Source organism: Spea bombifrons, chromosome 4, assembly GCF_027358695.1.
Source record: "Spea bombifrons isolate aSpeBom1 chromosome 4, aSpeBom1.2.pri, whole genome shotgun sequence".
NCBI lineage: Eukaryota > Metazoa > Chordata > Amphibia > Anura > Pelobatidae > Spea > Spea bombifrons.
This window is the reverse complement of record NC_071090.1, coordinates 10036393-10063992: the sequence shown is the minus strand read 5'-3', so window position 1 is coordinate 10063992 and position 27600 is coordinate 10036393. Positions and strand designations below refer to the sequence as shown.

Here is a 27600-nt window from a genome sequence, read left to right as displayed (position 1 = left end):
ATGTACTCGTTCCAAGTAGCAGAAAAGGTTCTGCGAGGAGCAGAACTTTCTTGATCCAAGTGCTTCACATCCGGCACTCACCAAGGACACATGACTGCGTGAAGGCGGAGACTGCAGAGCGCGTAGCAGAAGCGGAGAAAAAATCGAAGAGGAGGTGACAGCTTAACAACGAATCGGTCATTTGGCTAATGGATAAAAAAAAACAATTTTCGTTATCGATTATTATCAATTTTATCAATTTGTTGTTGCAGCCCTACATCAGATGCAGCTAGGGATGCCTCGAAGTGAAAATTCTGGACCGGAACCGAAAATTGAGGATTCACTTTTAAAAATAAAAAAAAAATAACCACACTTTTAATACATAACACACCAAAACTGTCCAAAAAATCAACAACAATATTATGACAGCAATCACAGTCTTGCCTAGACATACCCAGGTTCCAGCATGTACTGGTTGCCTGGGCATGATAGAAGTGTGATTGCTGTTAATCATGTATTAATATTGTTATTGCATTTTTTTGTCCTATTCTGATGTGTTACTTACTTTTAATAAAAGTGTGGTAGATTTTGGACAAAAAATCAATAACAAAAAAAAAAATATATATATATATATATATATATATATATATATATAGTACATGCTGAAACTTGAGTATGCCTGGGCATGATAGGAGCTTGATTGCTGTTAACAATTATGTATATATATTAATATTGATATTGATTTTTTTTGTCCAATTCTGTCCAAAATTGCTAACAGCAATCACACTCCTATCATGCCCAGGCAACCAGTACATGCTGATACCTGGCTTGCTGCCCCCTTGTGTATTGATGCTGCAGATCACTTACAGCCCCCTGTGCCATGGTCCTCACCCCACTTACACAACCATGCTATCACACACACTCATTCATATCCTCATTCATACACCCTCCTTCACCCCCTAACCTGCACTGCAGATCTCTCACCCGTAGACTCGCTGCTTCTCTCTCTGCCTCTCTGCACGAACTTCTTTTGTTCTGCCCACTTATGTAGAAGTCCTGCTGTGGGAGTGCAAGGCTTCTGTCTTCCTGCTCTGCCGTGGTGCGCGCTGCTTCACTGCTGAGCGCCAGAATATGATGTCATATTCTGGCGCTCAGCATGAAATGCCAGCACTGCAACCAAGGCAGAGGCCTTGCAGAGGAGAGTAAGAGGCGCGGAGCAGTTGCTGAAAACTTATTCCTGAGAAACCACTCGGTGCCTCTCTCTCTCTCCTCCGGCTGTGCAATAAAAAAAAGATGCCGTTTCAATTGGGGAGCACATGAGGGCAAAGCATGATGTGGGGGGGCATGGCCCCCTCTGGCCCCCCTGCCGACGCTACTGACGTAAGGAGAAGGAAGTAAACAAAGTTACTGTGAAAATGATTCTGTTACTGTTAGGGTCATAAGTTTTGTAACAATTTGTTACAATATGTCAGTGATAATTCCAACCTCTAATATGATTGGTCTGTACACTCTCTTTTAGCTTGTATGAGGATGAAAAAAAGAAAAGGAGAGACCATATGTGTCTCATACAAACTCTGTAAACTACAGTGATTCCACCGTTCCTCTACAAACCCTACAAGAACTTCCAGATGGTTTTAGCACTTTTTGAGACGATGCTGATAAGTTTAAAACAAAAATTAGACAAAAGCAGGCAAAAGATATGATGACCAAATGAGAAATGGTGTCCCATTATCTAGATGCATCCAAACATGTGAGTTGTTATTTTTTACTTTGCCTTTTCCCTGTATATATATATACATATATATATATCCGTCAATTTTGTAAGCTTGCAGCAGGTCTCTCTCTACCTAATGAATCAGTTTGTCTCAGTCTGTCAATTCTCGTCTTGTCATACCCCTTGAATATATGTATTGTATGAGGCGCTGCGTAAATTGTTGGTGCTATATAAATAAAAGATAATATAATTATTACTTTAGGTTATATTATATGACTCAAACAAATAAATATTTCTGCACTTTAATAAGAAGTCCTGCTCCTATTATCTCCATGGATGTCTAATTGCAGTCTAGGATCAGCACCGGGGCAAGTAAGTTTATGGATTAGAGCAACGGTGTCCAAGTTTTTTCTTAGGTGGGCCACTTCATCATATATGTGTGTCTGCTGCCCTCATTTTTCACTGAGAGAAAATATGGCCTTTAATTAGATATGCAGGGGGGGGCGTGTCCGACCGCCGAGAGAGATGGCCGCTTGAGCTGACTGCTCCGCCGCCGCCTGCACTTACCCGCCGCCACATAGCCGCATGCCCATTATGGGGCGCTCCAAAAAGTCGGGATCTGACTCCTCGACCCCCGGGGGTCGACCTCGGTCCTCCACATCTTCCCTCCGGGAATATTTCGGCACCCCGGCCGACCTGACCACGCGGGGCTCCAGGACCTCAAGCGCGCACGAGGCTGCATCTCCGGCCAGCTCTTCGTCTGCGGAGGAATCCACCTCGCTCGCGCACTTACCTTCCGCATCTCACCCACCGGAGGTACTTCAATTGTTCCACTCGGCGCCTTGGAAGTCGGACTTCTCCCTGCTCATTACCGAACTCCGACAGGTGGTCCGGGACGAGGTGTCGGTGCTTCGAGCGGACCTGTCCTCCCTGGAGCAGAGGGTCCTGGCCTTGGAGGAATCGAAGGCCCAACAGCACCGTATTGTGTCCTCTGCTCAACTTGAGAGCGATCGCCATGCACGGTACTTGAAGGACCTCCGCCGCCGTGTTGAGGACATGGACAACCGGGGCCGGCGCCAGAATGTCCGTGTGCGGGGAGTCCCCGAGTCTGACGCCCCCGAGGATGTCCCGGCTCTCCTGATGGGCCTCTTCAACGACCTTCTGAACCGCGCACCTGACACACCGCTTCCCGTTGATAGAGCGCACCGTGCTCTCCGGCCGCGCGGCGGTCCGGGGGCCCCACCGAGAGACATCATCTGTCATCTGACGGATTTTCGGCTTAAGGAGGCAATCATGGCTCGTGCGAGAGAGGTGGGCACCTGGCAGTTGAACGGTCACCGGGTATCCTTCTTCCAGGATCTTTCTGACCTGACCCTACAGGCCCGGAGGGCCCTACGCCCCCTGACTTCAGCATTGCAGAGGCTCTCTATCCCTTACAGATGGAGCTACCCCTTTGCCTTGGTGATCCGACACGGGAGCGGGCCGCTCACCATCCGGCACTACGAGGATGTCCCTGACGTCCTGCGTTTATTGGATCTCCCAGATGTGCAGATCTCCGACTGGGCCGACCCTGCTGTCACCCCGGGACGGCGTCTGGATCTACCACCTCGCCCTCGCGGGCGTCCCCGTGCCGGCCCTACCCGTGGTTCTCTTCGGGACTCTTCTCCACGTCCATCACCTGTCTCGGTTTCCCGACGCTTGGGTCCTATAGAAGAATAGATGCCCTGCCTCTCACTCCGGTGGTTAGCCCATGTCGTTTCCGGACATCGCTGCCTGCCAACGCATAACCGTTATGTACCTTTACATGTTGTTCTTACTTTTGTTGCTTTAAATGATTCTTATTTTTAAAAAAAAAAATCTTTTTTTTTTTTTTTTTTTTTTTTTTTTTTTTGCGCCGTTCACTTTCTCATATTGTATCTTGCCGGGGTGGATCCTGCTCATGCCTCGTGTGTTATGGTATAGAGGTTTTTTTTTTTTTTTTTTTTTTGCGCCGTTCACTATCTCTGCTCACTTGCTCACATTTATATCCTCTACATATGTATGTTGCGTACCTACATCTGTATGTTACGCACCTATGCTCGTGTCAGGTATCATATTGAATGTATTGTGGACTGTGGATCTGTGCTCGTTTCTCGGCTCATGTTGTGTACTGCCGTTCACCTGCGGTGGATCCTCCTCATGCCGCGTATGCTATTGTATGGCGGGGTATGTATATTTTTTTTTTTTTTTTTTTTTTTTGCGCCGTTCACTATCTCTGCTCACTTGCTCACATTTATATCCTCTACATATGTATGTTGCGTACCTACATCTGTATGTTACGCACCTATGCTCGTGTCAGGTATCATATTGAATGTATTGTGGACTGTGGATCTGTGCTCGTTTCTCGGCTCATGTTGTGTACTGCCGTTCACCTGCGGTGGATCCTCCTCGTGCCGCGTATGCTATTGTATGGCGGGGTATGTAATTTTTTTTTTTTTTTTTTTTTTTTTTTTTTTTTGCGCCGTTCACTTTCTCATATTGTATCTTGCCGGGGTGGATCCTGCTCATGCCTCGTGTGTTATGGTATGGAGGTGTGGTTTTTTTTTTTTTTTTTTTTTTTTTTTTTTGCGCCGTTCACTATCTCTGCTCACTTGCTCACATTTATATCCTCTACATATGTATGTTGCGTACCTACATCTGTATGTTACGCACCTATGCTCGTGTCAGGTATCATATTGAATGTATTGTGGACTGTGGATCTGTGCTCGTTTCTCGGCTCATGTTGTGTACTGCCGTTCACCTGCGGTGGATCCTCCTCATGCCGCGTATGCTATTGTATGGCGGGGTATGTAATTTTTTTTTTTTTTTTTTTTTTTTTTTTTTTTCTTCTTTCTGCGCCGTTCACTATCTCTGCTCATTTACTCACATTTATATCCTCTACATACGTCTATTACGTGCCTCTGCTCGTGTCATGTATCATATCGAATGTCTATCCTCTACATATGTTTGTTACGTACCTATGCTCGTGTCATGTAACATATTGATTGTATTGTGGGCTGTTTCTCGTTTCTCGTCTCTTATTGTATACTGCCGTTCATCTGCGGTGGATCCCCCTCATGTCGCGTATGCTATAGTATGGAGGTTTTTTTTTTTTTTTTTTTTTTTTTTTTTTTTTTTTTTTTTCGCCGTTCACTATCTCTGCTCACTTGCTCACGTTCATATCCTCTGCATGTGTATGTTACGTACCTGCGTCTGTATGTTACGTACCTATGCTCGTGTCATGTATCATATTGGATGTATTGTGGACTGTGGATCTGCGCTCGTTTTTCGGCTCATATTGTGTACTGCCGTTCACCTGCGGTGGCTCCCCCTCATGCCGCGTATGCTATTGTTTTTATTGTTTGAGGGTTTTTTTTTTTTTTTTTTTTTTTTTTTTTTTTGCGCCGTTTACTGTCTTACGGTTTTTGGGGTGCTTCTGTGCTCCCCGGAGTGGGCTCTGGGCCTATCCTGTCAGCCTTTGCGGCTATTCTCCGCTGTTTTTTACGCCTTTTTGCGGAGTGTGCGGGTGGCGGCCCGCTTTTGGTTCTCTTGTTTTCTTTTTCGTTCTTGTTACCTGTTCTGGTTTGTTTCTCCTTTGGCCTCTCTGTGGCGGTTGACTCTTCCCCTACACGGTGACGCCGTAGTATAGTCGGGTTTGTATTGCCCGTCTGGCGTAGTGTGTGTTTTCCCTACCATACCCCCTCCCTCTCATTGCTCTTTGCCCTACCTGTTCCCCCTCTGTTTCTTCCTTCCTTCCCTCCCTACCTCCTGGTCCTCCCTTTTTTTTTTCACCCTTCCCCCTTTCTTTATTTATTTATTTCTATATATATTTTTATTTTATTTATTTATTTATTTATTTATTTTTTTTTTTTTTTTTTTTTTTTTTTTCTCCACTCCTTTTCCCTTTTTCTCTTTGCTCTTTCTTTCCCCCCTGCGCTTTCTCTTGCCCTCCTAGGTCCACTTCTTCTCTCTTTGTCATGTCTTCACCAGCGCAAAGTCCGCTCCTTCTGTTCTCCATTAACGCCCACGGCCTTAACACCCCTGAAAAGCGATCCTCTCTATTCAGGGATCTGCGGAGGGACCGGGTGGATGTTGCCTTCGTCCAGGAGACTCACTTTCATGGACCGCGGGCCCCTAAGCTTTCGTGCCGCTCGTATCCCTCTGGCTTCTTTGGCAATAATCCGACGGCCAAGACCAAGGGGGTGGCGATTCTTTTTTCCGCCCGTGTCCCTTTCCAGGTTTTAGACACGAGGGCCGACCCGGAGGGTCGATTCCTGCTTGTCAAGGGAACGATTCTCGACCGCACTTACACGTTTGCTAATGTCTATCTACCCAACCAGGGACAACATACTGTTTTGCGTGCCGCCCTCCGGGAGCTCTCTGGCTTCCAGTCTGGGATCCTTGTGCTGGGTGGGGACTTTAACGTTGCTTTGTATCCCTCCCTTGACACCTCTACGGGCACCACGCGGACTCCCCGCCATGTTTTGCAGAAGATCATCTCTCTCCTCACGGCACACAAGCTGGTGGACTGCTGGAGGGCTCTTCATCCCACTGACAGGGACTATACCTTCTATTCCACTCCTCATGGTTCCTATTCCCGTCTTGATTATTTTTTCCTTCCTTGCCATTTTGCCTCGCTTCTGCGTCGTTCCTCTATTGGGACGGTGACCTGGTCGGATCATGCCCCTGTTTCTATCTCTTTAGCCTCTTCCCTTTCCCGGCCCCCTGCGCGCTCCTGGCGGTTAAACGAGTCCCTCCTATCGGACGACTTGGCTTGTGCCGAGGCTTCCCAGGTCCTCCGACGCTATTTTGAGGAAAATCTATCCGTAGAGACTCCTTTGCTGACTGTCTGGGAAGCCCACAAATGTGTCATTCGGGGACATTTTATCAGTGTTTGCTCTCGGCGCAAGCGCCTTGAGACGGAGCGGATCGACCAGCTCTATGCCCAGATCACCGCAGCTGAACAGGCTCATAAAGCCTCCCTTTCAGGAAGCGACTTGCAGCATCTCTTGACTCTCCGGGGGGAACTTGCCTCTATCCTCAACGGTAGGATGCATTGTTCCCTGTTGAAAACCAGGGCGTTGTTTTATGAGCACGGGGATAAACCCGGGAAGTACTTAGCTAGGGCCCTGCGAGCGGTTCGGAAGCCTACTTATATCGCTAGGGTGCGCTCCTCCGGTAACCGGACCCTTTCTCACCCTTTGGATATATCCCGTTGTTTTCAGAGCTATTACGAAGGCCTCTACAACCTTCGACCAGATCTCCCTGCCCCACCTTCCGCTAATGACTTGGCGGCCATTAATTCGTATCTGGATTCTACGCTGCGGAAGAAGATCACCGCGGATGACGCGGCTCTTCTTGACTCCCCAATCACTGTGTCTGAACTCGAGTTGGCGCTTAAGTCCTCCCCCTCTGGCAAATGCCCTGGTCCGGATGGGCTTCCATTGCGTTATTACTCTGTGTTCCGGGACATTTTAGGCCCTCGCTTAGTGGCTGCTTTTAACTCTATCTTACAGGGGGGTCGCGTTCATGACCATACTCTCGCAGCTTCCATCGCTCTGATCCCTAAAGAAGGCAAGGATCTTGAACTTTGCAGCAGTTACCGTCCCATCTCCCTGTTGAACACGGATTTGAAACTGTTCGCTAAAATCCTTGCTAACAGGATCAAACCCTTTATGTCTTCGTTAGTACATCCTGACCAGACTGGTTTTATCCCTGGTCGTGAGGCCAGGGATAGCACTATCCGTGCCCTCACGCTTATACATTCTGCTAAACACACCTCTACCCCAACTATTCTACTTTCCACTGATGCGGAGAAGGCCTTTGACAGGGTGCACTGGCCTTTTATGCTGTCCACCCTGGCCCACATGGGTTTTGGCCCTGGTCTTCTGACTTGGATTCGGTCTCTGTACTCCACTCCCACGGCTCGTGTCCAGGTCAATGGCTTTTTCTCAGACCCCTTTGCTATTCGTAATGGCACTCGCCAGGGTTGCCCGCTATCCCCACTACTCTTTGTGCTCTCCCTTGAGCCCTTCCTCCAGGCCATCAGGTTGCATTCTGATATCTGTGGGCTCCAGTTGGGGTCCGCGCACCACAAGGTTTTGGGATACGCCGACGACCTTCTGTTTGTCATCACCCGTCCACGACTCACCCTTCCCGTTCTCCTTCGGGAGTTCTCGACGTATGGGGCTCTCGCTAATTTCAAGCTCAACGCCTCTAAATCGGAAATTCTTAATGTTACTCTGCCTCAGGAGGAGGCTCTCTCCCTGGGGGCTTCTTTCCCCTTTGCCTGGCGTAGCCCCAAAATACGGTATCTTGGGACCTGGCTTTCTCCTGATTTCTCCCAGCTTTTCCATTATAATTTTTCACCTTTACTAACGCGACTCCAGGCTGATTTGCTCTCCTGGAAGAACTTGGCGATTTCCTGGACTGGCCGGATTAACACGATCAAAATGAACATTATGCCTCGTCTCTTGTATCTCTTCCAGACCCTCCCTATTGCGATACCTCCCTCCTTTTTTGATACGCTACGGTCTGTCTTTCTGCGATTTGTGTGGGGTTCGCGGAACCCTCGGGTTCGCTTTGCTACCCTGATCCTCCCCAAGGCTGCTGGGGGCCTGGCTTTGCCCTGCCCCCGCTCTTACTACAGGGCCTGCCACCTGCTTCGGGTCTTGGAGTGGTCTCACAGCCCCGCCCACAAGCAGTGGGTCTCTGCCGAGGCGGCCTTGCTTGGCCTCCCCATGAAGGGCTTGCCCTGGCTCTCGATTCCAACGGCTCGTCAGTTATCCCTGCCGCATCCTTTCATCCGGGCCACCCTTGGCGTCTGGCACCAGATCGTGCGGAAGACGAGGCTCTCCTCTGTCCCCTCTCCATTGACCCCGGTCCGGGACAACCCTGATTTTCCGCCCGGGATGGGCTGCGACCTCTTCCCGGCCTCCAGCCCTGCTGTGGGTCCGACGATCCAATCCTTCCTGTCCATGAGTGGTCTTAAGCCCCTAACGCAATTGGCTGTCTGCTCGCCTCCTTCCCTACTGGAAAGGTTCCGTTATGCTCAGTTGTGTAGTTTTTTCCGGTCTCAGCCCCGGAAGCATGCTATGTTGCGCAGCTGCACACGATTTGAGGACCTCTGTCTGGCTTCCTCACTTCCGCCGCATGGCATTTCCAGGTTGTATGGCCTCCTTCTTGAGGCCTTTCATACGCTTCCACCTTCCTTCATGGGGAGTTGGGAATTGGAGCTTCAGGCCACCTTTTCGGATGCCCATTGGGAGAAAATATGCCTCCTTACGCATGGTTGCTCTCGGAGTAATGGGGACCGGGAAATGTCCTACAAATTGTTGGCCCGCTGGTATAGGCCCCCAAGCATCACTTCCGCTTACCGCCCTGATGTCCCCAACAGGTGTTGGAGATGCGATGCCACCCCGGGCTCCCTCCTTCATTTGTGGTGGTACTGTCCGCGCATTGTCCCGTACTGGACCTCTGTTCATGCGCAGATGCAGCGCTTAACGGACAAGTCCATTCCATTCACCCCGGAATTCTTTCTCCTTCTCCATATGCCTTACTCTGAGCGTTGGTTCCGGAAGTCTGTGTTGCGTCATCTCCTGACTGCGGCGAAGGCTCTGGTCCCCCTACACTGGGGTAGCCCTGATCCACCTTCTTTTCAGGAGTGGGTACTCCGCGTGGAACGGATACGGATTTTTGAGGAATTACATCTCTTGGCGACTGGGGCGACTGAGCGCTACAGGTCCACCTGGTTCTATTGGTTGGAGTTGGTGTCTGGTCCTCTTATCCGCCCCCTCTTGGCTTAGACTTTCCCCCTCCCTCTTGCGCGCTTCTCTTCCTCCTCTTTTTTCTTTCATTCCCCCATTTTTTTTTTTTTTTTTTTTTTTTTTTTTTTTTTTCCCTTTCTCCTCCTTCTTTTCTCTCCCTCCCCCTGTTCCTCGTTATCTTCCCTACCCCTGTTCTCCTCTTCGTTCTTTGTCCTTGCCTCTATGTGTTTGGGGCTCCGTATGTGCCAGGTCCCCACTTGAGCCTGTGTTCTGGGGCGCGTTTCAATTGCCGCGCTTTCCCTATGACCTTCGCCCCTCTGCGTCCTCTCTGGCCGCTTCCTCAGTGTGCTGGGTCACTATTGTTGGTTTGGAATGTACGCCTTGTCGTGAGCTTAAGACATTGATTGCTCGCCATTCCTACTGCTGCTATTTATTTCATGCATTGTATGGGGATACCTCATGGATGTTGTGTATTTTTGACTTGTACCTTTCCCCCTTCCCTTTTTTCCTTCTGTCCCCCCCTCTTTGAACTACCAAAAATGAATAAAATTGTGATTTACCCTAATTAGATATGCAGATTGAAATAGAGTAAATAACATAAAACCTTTACTTTTCCTCTCACTGATTTCTGGGCCTAGAACTGTGTTCACCATAATGCTCCCACACCCTTGTGTATTGCTCCCAGCTAGCCCCACATTGTATGTTTATCCAACCACCCTCTCCCCCCATTTAGTATTGATTTATGTGATGCCCTCAGCCAGCACTCCTCACGCACTTGCATACCCCCCCTTTAGTATCATGTCAGCCCTGGCATCCAGATTGCATCCACATGACCTATCCAAGCACAGGACATGTCCCGTTTGCCCCCAAACAGCCTGCCTGTGGTATCCTATCCTCAAACGGCCCCCCTGTGCCATGCTCCCAACCACTTACACATCTATGCTATCACACACCTATTCATTAATTTACTCATTCACAAACATTCATTCACGTATTTACAAATACATTCACAGATATTTATTCACAGATGCTCATTCATTCCCTCAATGATGCATACTCATTCATACAACCTGCAACTCTCTTGGTGCCGCTTGCAGACTTCCACAGGGGCCAACGCTCCCTTTTGGATTGTTCGCAACCTCTCTTGTACTGCACAGGGGGACCAGGAATGGAGCAGAGTCATGTGATGCGATGTAAATACACATCAACGCACAGGTGAGCAGCAGGACCCTTGTAATCCTACAATAGCTGTGGCCCTAGCTGCAGATCTCACGTGGGCTGCACCTCGAGGTCCGGCAGGCTGCAGGTTGGACGCCCCTGGATTAGTGTGCCTTACATTCTTGGGACATTATATATATATATATATATATATATATATATTCTGAGGATTGGGTTGACAGTACTTTTCAATATCCAGATCTACAGCTTTAAACATGATACCTTATTTCTAATAAAAAATATATATTTATGTTCAACACAATTCATTGTGTGTACTGCAGACAAGAAGTTTTGCTCCTTAACAGATAAGCATGTTCATTGAGATCAAACTTTTGTCATGTAAATTAAATACAACTTTTTCTACAGGGCATGAGCAAAAAGGAGAGCACCAGATCTCCACAGGTATACATCCAGGAATTGAAATATGGAGTTGCAGAAGCAAATCTTCTTTCCTGCTTAGAATCCTTGAGAGTCTCCCTCAATAACAACCCTGTCAGGTGAGCTGCTCGTAATCTAAATCTATAGAACATAGAAACCTAACGTCTTTTAGAGTGACAGTGAAACACAACCCTTAATGCTACCGGCACACATATAGCATTGCTAAACATCCTACTTAGCAGAAATATTAAAATACCACAAGCTTTCTTTAACAGCGAAGCCAGTGCCGAATTAAGTTTTTATTATTTTCTCCAAGGTTTTTTATTTATGTATGCCCCGTTTGAACCGGTGTTACTAGTGTACTATTTGATCAATAATTCCTTTGCACTAGAACTACCCTAATTTGACTATTTGGACTTACCCACCTTTACATTTTTTAATGCATACGTAATAAATGGTATTTGATCGTTTTTTTAAATCAATTTCTTTAGTGTTTTGGGATTTAATTTCCACTTTTTAGTTTGCCCCCACTATTCCAGATTAGTAAGGGGCAGGTGGCATCTTTTTTTTGGTTCAATAATGTTGAGCAGTCTGTTATTGCTACTTATTTATTTTGTAACAAAACCAATGGGACATCGGTAATCATTGGAAACATATTGGTAACACTGTCCTTGTGTAGCATTGCTTTGCTGGATTTAAATTTTGTGTTTTATTGCAGCTGGGTGCAGAATTTTGGCGCAGAGGGCCTTTCAGTCCGAAGACTGCAGAATGAACCACCAATGTAAATTGGGAAATGAATGTGGGGTTTTAAGATATGAGCAAAGAGAAATATTTATTCAGCACCATGTATTTGCTAAAATTGTCCATGTTAAGTGATATTCTTGCATCTAGTTGCATGCGGAGGGGATTGTTTTGCTATTATGTAGGCGCTTTCAATGAACTCCGCATTGGCCATGAATGGAGAAGATTAGCCCAATACCCGACACATCTCCAGTATTATAACGTAGAAAAAATATATATATAGGAAGTATTAATTCAGACTGGCTGGTGGATATATATTGTTTCAGTACGAGTGGCAGATATTGATGAAATTGATGATACTTGCATTACATATAATAAACATTGTGTTTTATTAGTTTGTTTCAGCCAAATAACAGCATCCACAGATACATACAAGCTTAACTGACACATTATATTGGTGGTAAACAAATTTGCATAATGGACACTGGCATTTATAATGGCCATATGCAAATCAAGTAATTGCCATTAATAGATAAATCAACATTGTGGATACGTTTTACAGTTTGTTTATCAAAGTAACAGAGATTACAGTATTTTTGAGCTTTTGCAGACTGTGTTAAGATGAATATATGGTTGTCTACGTTTGATGCTGTTTTTTTTTAAAAGTTTTGTTATTAAACATGCTTACTTATTTCCTCCTAGTTCCAGAGATGGAAAAAGCCAACATGAGATCATTAGGTGTTTGAAAGCTTTTATGAACCACAATGTAAGTAAAAAAAAAAATCTTTGAATAATCCCTGAAATTTCTGTAGACATTATCCTTTACATTATTAAGGGTTATCGGTGAAGGTTGTACATTGGTTGATAGTGCTGATCGCCCCCGGCCATCTTTTATTTTGTCTTCAAAAGCACCATTGCATTTACATGGTCTTGCCTAAAAGTTCAACAGCTGGCCACACAAGGCATTTCTTTCAGGAAGGCATTATATTGTACATGTCCACGACCAGCACCTGTAAAGTGCAGCATCTATAGATTTACAGAGAGGAATGGGTTACTTAGTGCTTGCTTATCAGTTACTCACTAAAAAAAGTATGCTTCATGGGAAGCCGGCCAATGTGGCAATATTAGTGGCCTTAAGGCAACTAACTGAGAATTAAGAAAATTACAGAGAAAGCATATACTTATATGCTTAAATTAGTAGTGGGTTAAATTGAGAAAACGTCCCCTTATCTGATTATGTCATATTTTAGAGATGGGACAGACTCGCAATTAAATAAACATTTATTGAGGTTAAAAAAAACCCAAAAAACTCTGGTTTTGTTAATGTTTTACAAAATTAAGTAATTTTGTCTTTGTTGTAGTATGGAATAACAACAATGCTGGAGGCAGAAGACGGTGTTCTGCTATTGGCAAGAGCCGTGGATCCCTCTTTGCCTGCTATGATGATTGATGCTTTGAAGCTGCTCTCAGCCCTGTGCATCCTGCCCCAGCCAACAGACATGTAGGTTCATTTCAAATCCATTGTCATTTACTGAGGACCCTCAGTCAGTGGAATATATTAGAGAATCTTGGCCAGCCCTGTTGACTGCATAGTTTAATCAGTGAGAGTTCGTGAATATCACTGACTTATAACTGATCTCAGACAACTAGCCGTTGCTAACTAAATATGATGAGTATATATTATTATTTTATTGTTTTATATAGCGCCATCATATTCCATAGCGCTGTACTGATAACTATATATGATAACTCGATAACTAGAGCTCAGCTCTTCTCGCAGAAGCAACTTTCTATTGTGTATTTAAGTGTTCTGGCGCCCTGTGCAGACTACACCTCTGGCGCCCCCATCCCAAAAAAAGAAAGGAAAAAAATCTCCCCCCTCTGCCCCTTTTCACTATCTACCCCCTCTGCCCCTTCTCACTGCCCCCCGCCCCTTCTCCCTATCTACCGCCTCTCCCTAATCTTTATCCTTACTTACCTTGTTGAGTCCTGCGGTGGGAGCAGGAGGCCTCCGTCTTCCCGCTCTGCCGCGGTGCGCGCTTCACAGCTGAGCTGTGAATATGATATTCCATATCATGCTGAACGCCGGCACCGCGATGGAGTCACGGAGAGTGAGGGGCGCAGAGCGGTTGCTGAAAACATCACAAGCGACCGCTTGGCGCCCCTGACCGGGACTTAAATTAAAACAATGGGTTTTTTTTGTTTTAACTTTATTTAACATTCTCCGTGTTAAATAAAGTAAAAAAAACTTTATTTAACATGGAAGATGTTAAATAAAGTTAAGAAAAACAAACAAAAAAAACAACAATGTTTCAATTTAAGTCCCGGACGGCGCCACTGTTGCACAGGTCGCACACCCCTAAGGTCGGCCCTGTCAGCAAGCTATTATGATCATGTACCTTTTCCCCTGCTTTGCTTTGACACATTTAAATAAGTTGAGTCCGCCTGTTGGCAGTTACATACACCGGTATACGAAAGGCCCTGGAGTTTGTTATAGAGATCCACGGCTGAGATGTTATAAACTATCCACGGGACAGCGCTGGGGGCAGAAGGCTGCGGCAAGGCATCCAACGAGCCAAGCTGAGCTCAACTAGATGCACAGTTCTGCATAGAAACATTAAACCGTCAAACACAGATTGTTTAACAGTCAAACCTGGAGTTGTAACGGCTAGAAAAATAATACTGGACGCAACTTCCTGTTTAGGATAATGTTAAAAACAGAAGTAAATCCTTTGTAGGCATGTTTTTTGTTTAATATCCCTGTTATTAACTAACTGGGGGTTTTCTGAATATTATCAAACTTTAAAAAGAATAATAGATATGTGATACTGTGATAAATATGTAGAATTTGGTAAAAAAACAAAAACCTTAAAGGTTCACAAAAATGATTGTGCTGAACGAGCAGGATTGGGCGTATCGTGATGGCGGTTTAAATTCGTTTAGGCCCGAACGTGTTCTTCAAGCTCTTACAGAGAGAGCAGAAATGGATGAAATGGAGCGCTTCAAGCCTCTGTTGGATGGATTAAAACCTGACACTTCTGTGGCGCTCAAGGTGACGACACAATTTATTTGGTTATTATCTTTGCTGCTGGTTACGAAAATCGAAATGACTTCTCAACTGCCGTTAAACATCACAATACCACAGTTTTTTTGTACTTTTAATAAATTCTCATGCATGCCATGTTTACTCCTAATTCTAGGCGAGAGTCTGCCATCTAAATCACTCTTCTCTCTTCAACTTCTGCCATTTTTGAGCAGCCCTATGTATCTACAGACCGATAGTACCTAGTAGCACTGGCATGGTACTACAACAGAAAGCTCAGATTTTGTGCAAATGCAAAAACATAGCCGCGGTTTATTAACACTAAAAAACCCTCGTTGACGAAAGAATAAGAGATCTGAAGTTTTAATGCAGACGAAAACATCCTCATCTCCAAGGATTACATCATAGAATTCCAAACTGTGCTTTGCGCTGTGACCTCACGTGTTATGTTTTTCTGTCCCACACACTTGTTGTTGTATCTCCAGGTGAGCTGTATGCTGTTGATCAACGCTTTAATCAGCCAAGAACTGGACTTTCGTTGATATACCAAGTGAATTGATGAGCCATGGATTGAATCACATGCTTAAGGTAACTGAATTTCAGGTTCTTGGGCGGTTGATTTGTTTTTATTTACTGAATTTATAACAGAAATAGACAAACTAAGATGGTTGGAGCAGTGATAAACAACATTTAATGAGGCTTGTAATGTGTTTCATAGACAGGGCTCCAAAGACCTGGCATCCTGTATTATATGTAATCATGTTCTCTTAGTAACCTTACATTGGCAAAATATAAAGTATCATTTTTATCTTAGTTACATGAAGTTGTTACTTGCCTCTCACAATGAAATACGCTTATAACTTATTAAATAACATACCTTTTGCTTTTAGGACCTCCAAGAACTGGAGAATGATGAGCTAAACGTACAACTTAGCGTGTTCCTGGAGCACAGTGAATTTGACTCCGATGACTTGAGGACCCGCTTAGACGACATCCGTGTCGAGATGGAATATCCTTTTATTACAAAAGCGTCTTAAAAGACTTCTGTTCTGTTTGCTTAAAATGGCATCGTTATTGCCATATTATATACGAACTATTTTACTCTAAAAGATGGATCGCAATATTACTATACTGAAAACTTTGAGGATGTACGAATAGCGGCGCGGAATGCCATGGATGAGCAGTGCTTTCAAGTTAAATAAAGCTCCAAAACCCCCCCAAAAGGCATTATTGTCGCTTTATTGTCTACAAATATGTTATTATTATTTATTGTTTTATATAGCGCCATCAAATTCCATAGCGCCTTTACATTTTAGTTGTATTTACTAAACGGTGAGAAATATTTCATCAAGCCTACAAACAAGGAAACGTTTTGGTTGAAGAGAGAATTATATTTTTGTTTGAAAACATTTATTTTTGCGTTTTATCCTTAATGTTTAATTTACTGACTTCAATGATGTTTTCCGAGTTCTCTTGAACACGGTGAAGGACTCCACAGCAGAGCCGTTCTTCCTTTCCATTTTGCAACATCTTTTACTAATCCGAAATGATTACGATGCCGGGTATGTTGCTGTAAAAGTTTTTAATCTTTCTTATTTAACAGAGTTGAATTGGAGAAGCTAATATTTACTCTGGATTCATTTGTTTGCTTTATATTGCTGTTGTATTGGAATATTTTTCATTAAATAAAAAATATGGAACACAATACCATGTTTTAATAATTTAACATCATAATATACCTCTGTAATGCGTTATGTTTATTGACCCTATAGATTAATGCAAAATTGTACTTTCTATGCTCCCTTATTTTTTTTTTTTGCACATATTGTTCCATTTTTCCTTTCATTTAATTAAACATGGCACCTAATTTTTCAAGAGTAAGCCTCAGACAGGCATGTTGCCGTTATTAAGTATCTCTACATTTCTGCACTTACTAACCGCTGGAACATGACCATCCTGTATAAGAGGCAAGATGCTTTGGTCATGGCAGACCCCTCATTCCTGCTTGTCCTGCATGCGTGCCCACCGTGTTGCTGTCGGTGAGTCTGTCATGCTGTCGGTAGAAAGCCACTGAGAGAAAGGCTTGTGCTTTCTCCTCTCCGTGGTTCTCTTATGGCGGTTATGTGACATTGTCACCAATGGACGGCCCGCACCCCACCAGTGATGGCTCAATCTGCACCCAACCCTGACAAATCATACCTTAATACTATAGTGCACTGATGTAGGTTATGTGCATTCATAGCCCTGACCAGGTTGCAAACGCGGTCCAGAACTCCAGACTGCAAACAAGTTTCTGCATCATAATATCACTGACCATAATTTGCTGTTTGATGCATCTGGCACACTGTGGAAGATGTTTGTGCTCCGATATACTATCCTTCATTACTACAAAATATCAATTCCCACATATGGCTTATGAAATAAGCTTTATCAAGGCTTTATATTTTCTAAGCCCCAGGTCATGGTACCTAAAATTGATGTGAATGAGCATCTTATGAATACTTTGGTAAATGGGTTCGAGTACATGGACTTCACCTATTAGTCGTCTTAGAGTTGTGGCTCATGAGAAGCCTTCCACACCCAAGTTGGGTTTCCTTATGTTCCTTGAGGGAACTGCGTAGGGTAATTGCTGCGTGTACCCCGAGAAGTAATCACATCTTGGTTATTTTCAGTATTGCTTAGGGCTTTATGAATAATCTTTATGTTATAAAAGAGCTGAACGGTACCATTTCAGTTATTCTATGCAAAATCTAGCATTATGGTCTCTCAAGAGAATTAGAAGAATTTTCATGATTGTTTCAATAAAAACGCTTTCTGCAAGTCTTTCTTATTTTAACTTTTTTTTTGTTTTGTTTTTAATTCTTCCAGACCTCAGTACTACAAGTTGATAGATGAGGTTGTGTCTCAGATAATTCTTCACAAAAATGGACCTGACCCTGACTTTAAACCTTTGAGCATAGACATTGAATATTTAATTGGTAAGTGCCTTAACAGGATTTATTATACATTCTGCTTCTTATATGGGTTCATTTGCTTGTATTTGCATTGAGTGCTGTATTCAGGTGCATTAAATGTTAAACTTAACACTTTAGGTATCACCCCAGAGCAGTGAAATGGAATAGGACAAAATCTAACGTCGGATGGGCATGGGTTCAGAGTCTCGTGACCGCGTTTAGCTGTGCATCTTAAGTTTGGTCCCGACTTATGTATCCTGCTCCATAATCTTCTACCGAACTGCCCTGGAAAGCTTTTTCAGCAGGCAACTAAGTGCCAATATCCGCATATATAGCTTTACCAATGGCAGCCTCAGACTGTGTATTTTCACAACTAAAAAAGATTTATGTGTTTGCAATCATTATTATATATATAATTATTATATTTGTTTTTGTTTTATTTTAACACAGATCATTTAATTGATAAAAAGAAAGTGGAAGAGAGTGAGTTGAAAGCTAGAGATCTGGTTAAAAAGGTAAGAAACGAGCTGCAATTGAATAAAATACAAAACACAATAATGACAGGGACTGGATGAGTACGCACTCTTCTACCTAATTCACTTTCCATGTCCAAGTTAGTTTTGCTGGGTTAGATTTTGCACTACAGCATTCTGATGGTGACCTCCCGGGTTATTCGGGTATTAAATGCCGGTAGATGCCCTGTCAACACTGCATGTTTCCTGATTCTGTCTCAGTACATATACTTTTTAACGAATATTGTGATCAGGGACTCTACTGCCTTTAATCAGAGAGAGCTATGATCAAGACTTTCTATAAAGTGTGCGGCCCAACATACCGGTTTATTTCAATCATTTAAGTGGAGTTTTCCTACCAACGCATCTCTTAACTCTTTGCATCTGTTTAGCTTTGAACCCAGCAGCACCTTCATCACGACCCGGTTCTGATGCGGTCACTATAAGGAACTTTTGGTTTTTCACAAAGAAATTCCAATTACGATCATTGAAAGTTCATCAGTATCTGTATTCCATTATGTTCTTCCAAATGGGATGACAGTTTGTGATAAAGGGATTTTTTAATGAACAAATGCATCTTGCAACATATTTTCCTTGTTTCTCAACATTTTCATTCTTTGTATTTCGGATGGCGGTAGCTTTATTGTAATATTTGCCCTCATACAATAAGTTTGTATCTTTATGTTGTGTATTGAGAGGATATATAAAGTACATTTTTTTTCTTTTTACGTTTGCTTCCGGCAGCTTGATGCAGAGCTAACTGCGCGGCATGAACTCCAAGTGGAGATTAAGGCCAAAGAGAGTGACTTTGAGCAGAAACTGGCAGAACTTCAGACAGAGAAACAAACTTTAGATCGGGAAAATAATCAAATTGCGGCAGAGAAGAAGAACCTGGAAGCTGACAATGCTCAGCTTAGAGACGAGGTAACATTTGTACCAAACTAAACATCTATCAGTTTCTTCTTTTATAAACCCAAAGGTGGCTGACAATGAACCTTTTAAATGTAGGAGCTATAGAAAGGTCCAGCTGCTGGTTATAAGTTTGTTTTTAGGAACCAGTGGCATCTTTACCGCTTACATGAACTCAGAATATGTTGACATATTGTGCACTAGCAGGATTATACCGCTTCATATATTTACAAGGCATTTTACTTTATTATTGTTGCTTCCTTTTTCGTCAGTTACTGAAACTTGGAAACTAAACAAAGCTTTCGCCTCCACGGAGAATGGAAACATTAGAATTACACAAAGTCAAATAAAAAAATTTATATTAATCTAAACCTAGGAACTTATTATTTAAGCATGCCCTTGAGAGGTAGACAATGTGCCATAGGTGGTAGTCTCACCATTTGATTCCTTTGTACTTAGTCTTTTGGGGGGGGGAGTATAAACCCTGGAAATCATTGGTAGGTTATTAAATTGTTTTTCAGGATGGAGTGGGTATAGTGCAAATACAATTTAGCTGTTTGAAATTTTAAGACTATTTTGATATATTGTACTACATTTTTTTCTTTGCAGGTTGCCAAACTGTCAAAAGAGGTAGAAGCCATGAAAAAAGAAATGGCCAACATGTCATCCTCCGTTACTGTTGTTCCTATTCCACCACCACCACCATTACCAGGAACATCTGCCACTGCTCCACCACCACCACCTCCGCTTCCACCTTTCATGCATGGAGACACTGCTCCACCAGCACCTCCGCTACCACCCCAACTTCAGGGTGCTGGTGATCCACCACTTCCTCCACTGCCAGGTGCCCCTGTTATTCCACCACCTCCGCCACTCCCAGGCATACCTGGTGTTCCACCTCCACCACCTCTTCCAGGAGCACCAATGGTCCCGCCACCACCACCATTGCCTGGAGTTCCTGCATTACCTCCACCTGCAGCGCCTGTTCTACCTTTTGGATTAGCTCCAAAGAAGACATACAAGCCAGAGGTGCAACTGAAACGCCCAAACTGGTCAAAGGTATGACTAATAACACTAAACCGAAGCCAGCGCCATGGTAACGGACAATTCCTGTGCAAGCAGTGGGTATTTAAATAATTAAATTAATGCTGTTAACTATGTTTCATTTCTTAATCAATATTTTATGCTCATTAATATTTAAAAGAAGTTTCTAATAGACCAGCCAGTACAGAAAATGATGTTGCCACGTGTATCCAACATTTTCCCTTTACTTTATGTCCATAGTAATTATCTTGCTTCTCTCAGCCTCTTTAACCCATCACATTGCATGCATTTTTATTTCCATTCATTCACATAACAAAGTTCTGAAATTAGTTCAGATTTGGTTGTATGTACTTGTTATGTCAAAAGTTTTACAAGCAATGGCTCTTTTTCAGATTGCTCCAACAGCGCTCTCTGAAAATTCATTTTGGATCAAGGCAAAAGAAGACCGATTTGAGAAAGACGAGCTGTTTGCGAAAATAACTCTCACCTTTACTTCCCAGACCAAGCGTGAGTGATAGCATTAGTTTTCTTACACTTCTTAAACTGAAGATTGCATTAGACGTAGTGACTGACTGTATCTGGCAGTTACATTGCATATTATGCATATATTGTGTCCGTGTACAGATTGTAAGTGCTCCCTAACTGCTACAGTTATTGTAGTAATGGCAGGTGTTGTTGTTTTGCACATCCTATAAAATGGATATTAATGCTGCTCTAAGATGAGAATTATTTATCATTTATTGATTTATATTGCACCATCATATTCCACGATGCTGTACAATTTTCTGCGCAATCAATGTTAAGTTTAATCAAACGAATAGTAAAAAAACTTTCTAAACTATATTTAGTTCTTTTTATCCCCTATTTTCAGCAAAAAAAGACCAGGATAGTGACCAAAAGTCTGAAGTTAAGAAAAAAACTAAAGAACTCAAAGTACTAGATCCAAAGAGAGCCGGAATTCTTGGTAAGTATTTATATTTCCCTAAATAGTTCATGTAAACCCCTTAAGAACCAGAGATATTTTACACTATAGGACCACAGCTCGTTGGTGCTTTTACTACGTCTTTATTCAACCTTTATTTCCCTCTTTCTCATTTAGTGTACCCAAACAATATACATACATTACATAAAATTTAAAGAATAGGATACAGAAACCCTCACACATTTATTCGGTGTTACTGTATAAATACTAGCTGTGTATAAAATACAAATTTTACTACATTTTTGTTTTTTGTTTGTTTTTTCAATCCATCCTTAGGTTACTAATTAACCCACAAAAACTACACAATATTAACTGTATTAATATTAAATATTAAAAGTATTAATTAAAAGATAACCCCCCGGGGTCAAGTAAAATAAAATAATAAAAAGCTCTCTGTATCTCCCTGAATCTCTGCAAGTTCTGCCTTTGTCTTTTATCTGTAGAAGTGATCACATGCACGGAAAGTGCCGGAAATTTGCTGTAGACTGACAATTTCAGTCATAAAGCGGTCTTTGGTCCTCTAAGGATCTTTTCTTGGTGATGGTTTAAAGGATTAAAAAGAATTGTAATGAACACTGGTGGAATCCTGAAAATTAAAATAACAAAGAAATCTTGATTAGAAATAAAACCTAGGATTAGAAGGACCTGATGTGTTTCTCCTGACCTGTTTCATGAATTGTAACTCGTTTCCCTCTGCTCTCAGCAATCTTCCTTGGCTCGCTCCGCATGCCGTATCAAGAAATAAAAAATGCGATTCTAGAAGTCAATGAGAAAGTATTGACGGAATCTGTGGTTTCGGTGAGTTTTTGAATGCATCAAAGAGACGTATAACACAAATGTTCATATAGTGAGAAACTATTTATTTTGCATTAACAAACCTTATCGCCCATAGAACCTGATTACGCTGTTGCCGGAATCCGAGCAGCTAGAAAACTTAGCAGCGTTAAAGGATGAATATGATGATTTGCCAGAATCCGAACAATTTGGAGTGGTGGTAAGCAGAGTTTTCTGCTGCTGCATCTGTTTTTTTATTTTTTAGAATTGTTGTTAAACTTATGTGCTTGTAAATCTAATTATTTACGGATCTCACAATCACATATGAATGAACAATGTCCACTTGTCCAGCTGTACCGGCAGGCCTCCTTTTGCTATAGCTACGATTCCCGCTTCCTCCTGTAGGGTTGTCTTATCTCAATGAGAATATTAAGGAGGTAGACAGCCCCTTTGGTGAAAAAAGTAATTGATGAGTTCAGAATAAAAGAATAAGTTGAAATGTGTCGTGTTTGTACAGAAGGATTGTACTTAGTGCTTTTCATACATTTTCAGATGAGCAGCATCCCTAAGCTGCTACCGCGTCTAAACGCTATCCAGTTCAAACTTCTTTTTAACGAGCAAATTGAAAACATCAAGACCACAATTGTGTCAATAACAGCAGCTTGTGAAGAAGTGCGCAAGAGTCAGAACTTTGCGACCCTGTTAGAAATTACACTGCTTGTCGGTAATTTCATGAATGCCGGATCCAGGAATGCTGGGGCGTTTGGTTTTGAAATTGGCTTCCTCTGCAAGGTAGGATTGTTACAGATCGATCTTTTTTGTGTTTTGTTTTTCTTTTGCGTTTGCAGTCCTGAAACGTACATAGCCTAGAAATTGTGGGATTATACAGTAATATCTAGGTAAATATATGTAGGTCCAAAGCAGTTTGCAATTAGAGATTACTAAAAATGTATAATACACAGGCTTAGATGACCTTTATTTGTAGGTTATTTCCAACCATACAATATCTGACCGTTTCACCTATATGAGCTTGTTGGACCATGAGCATTATATATATGTGTGTTGTCCCTTTGAAGCTTTAAAAGCTTCTGGAAAGGCTTTCCACAAGATTTTTAACCCATTCAGCAAAAATAAAATTTGTGAGGTCAGGCAATGATGTTGGACAAGAAGTCCAGGCTCGCGGTTGGTGTTCCATCTCAAAGGTGTTTATTGGGTCAGGTCTCTGTGCGGGTCACTTGAGTTCATTCACACCAAACTTTAATTAATTTTTCCTTCCAACAAGATAAAAGACACAAAGTCTGCAGACCTGAAGACCACACTGTTACATTTCCTAGCAGAGTGCTGTGAACAAGACTACCCTGATGTACTTAAGTTTCCAGATGAGTTGGTCCATGTGGATCAAGCCAGTAAAGGTATTTCACTCTTTTGTTAAGGGTGGTGTGGAGTGAAATTGTAGAGAACACAGTAATCAGAAGATGCATTTTCTTTAAATGTTTTGTGGTTTCGCTGTGTAGAAAGTAATCGTCTTGGTGATTTCAAAGCGTCGGGTTAAATTAATGTTAGCTTAGTGAAACAGTAACAAATGTAAAGTTTATTTTTCAGTTCTCTTTTTTTAAGTAATGAATAGATATTCCCATTTTCAGGTAGCTACTGCTATAAGGTAGGCCTTTTATTATTCATTGAGAGTAGAATAGTTGTATTTTTTACTTGCTAGAGTGGGTAAACTTGTTTTTCTGGCGCACTCTTGATCATTTAAATAATTCTTAAATTAAAAATACTCTTATCCTATACTCATCACATTATTTATTTTTCTCTGAAAGTATCTGCTAAAACATTACAGAAGAACTTGGATCAAATGAAAAAGCAGATTTCAGACCTTCAACGGGACATTGAGACGAATGACGAAAAGGATACATTTGTGGAAAAAATGAGCATATCCTTTAAATCTTTAGAATCTTAAATAAAAAAGACATCGTCGTCATTCCTTGTTGGGTTTGTATAATATAGCCAAGCTAGATCAGTGTAATGTAATCTTGCTCAGTTCACTGACTTACCGCACTTTAGGGGTGCTGGCGAGTAAGGACATCTTTACGGCACAAGCATTCCCCTGTTTATGTACGCTCGCTATGCGAGAACATATAAAAGCATGACGCCAGTTTGTCCCTGAATTAATTTACACATTCTTTTATTTTACTTCATTTTTATGTATTCATTTCGTTTGACATGATCCTTGACAGTTAAAATATACGTATTTGTGAAAGATGCTCAAGAACAATATACCAAACTACGTATGATGCATGCCAATATGGAGTCGCTTTTCAAAGAACTGGGGGATTACTTTGTTTTTGATCCCAAAAAAGTCACAATTGAAGAGTTCTTCCTCGAGTTACATAACTTCCGTAACATGTTTGTGGTAAGTTTATACAGTGTAGGCCAGGAGGTCTCCACCTAACACTGGCAAGATATTAAATTGATTGTGAATGCAAATAGGAAATCCGAAGTACATTTTTCAGTGTTAAATTTGGATGTTTTGTGGTCCATTGACTAAAGTGTGAGCCGTAACTCACTAGCTTCATTATTATTATTCATGTATTGTAAAGCACTGTACTCGTTTCTCTGACCTAGTCTGGTTTAACTCCCACCGTGTGTCTACATACACATGTCCTACGTAGCTGGTCCTCCGCGGTCAATTCCGTATGTCCTGCGTAGTGGCTTTGAACTAACCTCATCAATGAAAAGCTGGACTTCTGTCTAAAAAAAAAATTATAGTTTCGTGGGTAAACCATGATTAAGAGTTGTAAATAATTGAATGGATGTGAAGATTTAGAAAACCTTTTTTATTATGTATTGTACATAACCAAACAAGCGCCTGCAGTAGTCCCTTCATACTGCACGATGAACTTAAAAGGTTCCTTTAATATGCGCTCTGTAATTATTCATTAAATAAAGCACTTATTTTAGGAATAAGCTGGAGACCCTCGCCTCTTTAGTAGCCCAACCCGTTTCAGGAAAGTCCTCCAGCTGAAACCAGTGGGCAATCTTTCTGAGCGTACGTTAGACCCCCTCACAATGTTTGAAGAGCTAACGCTCGAGCTGACAATAAGTAGAAGACATTTTACAAGTTGTGTTCTACTGAGCAGGGAAGAGGCACATGGACCATTCTGCAGAGATGAAATGGGCACCACACATACATTTAAAAGGACCTCTCAGCTATAGGATGAGCTTCAGATACTCGTAATAACAAATGCATGTTTCTGGGAATAAACAGGTCTTGTAACCTGCCTAGGAATTGTTCATTTGAGTAGTTTGACAAGAAGACTAAAGAGGTACATGGCTGCCTGGACATGTTTTGCTGATGATTTTTGGAATAAAAAAGAGAAAATATCTTCTAGATAATCAGTGTTTTTAATGGCCTCATTTGCCTTAGAATTCCTTACCTCTGTTGAATGCTATACTGGTTTTCTTAGATTTTGCTTTTATTAAGATTTCTAGTGCCTTGTTATAGAGGTTTGGGATGCATATAACTTCCACGCTGTTACTTTCTTGTTCTCTGCAGCAAGCTGTCAAAGAAAACCAAAAGAAACGAGAAACCGAAGAAAAGATGAAACGAGCCAAACTGGCCAAGGAAAAGTCTGAGAGAGAGCGCCAGGAGAAACTAAAAGCGAAGAAAGAGCAGTCGTTTAACATCAATGCAGGTAATGGAATCAGTGAAGGTGCCGATAACACAGAAGTGCATGTTGGATCGAGACAGCTGAAGATTTGCACATGGCCACTGATGAAAAATCTGTTATTGTGGGTGTCTATAATCGCTGTAATGTAATTATGGGCATGTTGAGGGGAAAAGAAAGTAACAAGAAATTCAGCAATTATTTTATGAATAATTAAATTATTTAAAACATTGCTTCAATTAAAATTGAAATTAAAAATAAAAGCAAGCTATAAGTATAATATACACACTCATAACATTATTTTTAAGTTGCTGACTTCTAGTTTTTATTCATAACTAATGGGAAATCGAGTGTTGGGAACTAATGGGAAAACGTAAGAATCAATGCTTTACCGTTTTAGAAACCGTAGCGATAACATGCATTATTCGAATTAACTGACATTTGTGTTTGATGTTATTTTTATATTTATTAATATTACAGAAGGTGATGAAACTGGAGTGATGGACAGTTTGCTGGAGGTTCTGCAATCAGGAGCTGCCTTCCGGAGGAAAAGAGGTCCAAGGCAGGGTAAGTAAAGGGTATCTACAGCTCCTGATCAAATACATAAGTGATCAACAATAACAGATTTACTTGCCATTTTTTAATTCTGATGCTTGTGGTTTTGTTAGTTTTATGGGTGAGTGTTTGCAAATGACAACAGATGTCTGACAGCAAAGATAAGTTCCAAAACGCTTGCTTTGTATGATATTAAAGGGTTAATTTGTCAATGTACATTAAACAAGTAAACTAATGCATACCGCTGTTATAGTACATGAGGTCTGCGGATAGTAATATAACTCTTTGGTGACTTGCCAACCTTTACATACCTGGGTATGGCATATTGAAAATCAAAACAAGTTAAACCCTTGCAGGCATCTTATGAATCTAGTACATGGCTTATTTCTTTGTTTTGTAGCCCAGATGAAAGTAGATGAGAGTAGAAATATTTTATTTTGGTTGAACTAACTTCAGCAGATGGGCTTCAAATACCATGCATTATAAAAAATGTGTTCAAATCTTTTATTATATTGTATTTTGGCGTCTGCAGTCTCTCCATAAAATGTAGCAGAAAAAAAAGTTGGAAGAGCAAAGCAGTGGTGTGGTTGAAAACATGGCAGCGCGTCCACTGGAACGTCCTGGGACTGGGCATGTGTTGCCATTAGCCAACCTTCATCCACGATAGCCAGAGCTCTGTGAATAAACAGTCTGGTTGCGTTTCTGTGGTGTGATAAAGCATGTGCATGAGCGTCGCATGACATTGTTTCCAGTATGCATTTTTATGACTTTTCCCATCTCAGGGACGCTAAGACAATTAACCTAAAATCAGCTTCGTGATTGTCTGACATCAGTTTAAAAGTATGCAGTACTTTAATAAAACCATTATATAATATTATATAATATACAACTACACGGTGTCAGACTCATTACCAGACAGTGTTCCACTAGTTATACTGTAGGTTATTCTTTATATCTCAATTGATTTTTGCATTGCTTTGCAGCCAATCGAAAAGCTGGATGTGCCGTTACTTCTTTGCTAGCGTCTGAGCTTACTAAAGATGACGCCTTGACCACTGTGGCTGCTAAGAAGAAAAAGAACTCTGAGCCTGAATTAGTTGATATGGACATGGAAGTCCATGAAGACAACCAAGACATGCTTACACGCTTGGGTTAGCCGAGTATCTCGGAAGACACGTTTTTAAGAGAAGAGTGTGGGAGATTGTAAATAATACTGTGGAATCCAGGATATTATGTCCTGCACAAAGTCACTTCCAAACGGTTACTGAGAGGAATGGGGATGGAACCTATGTCCCTCCTGAATTTATCTTCCATAACATCGAGGCCTTTCAGTGAACCTGTAATT

General features: G+C 42.1%; 1 pseudogene; it reads left to right on the top strand.

Moving 5' to 3' along the window:
- Window positions 1–1516: 1516 nt before the first annotated feature.
- LOC128490361 (protein diaphanous homolog 1-like) lies at window positions 1517–27600 on the top strand (annotated as a pseudogene).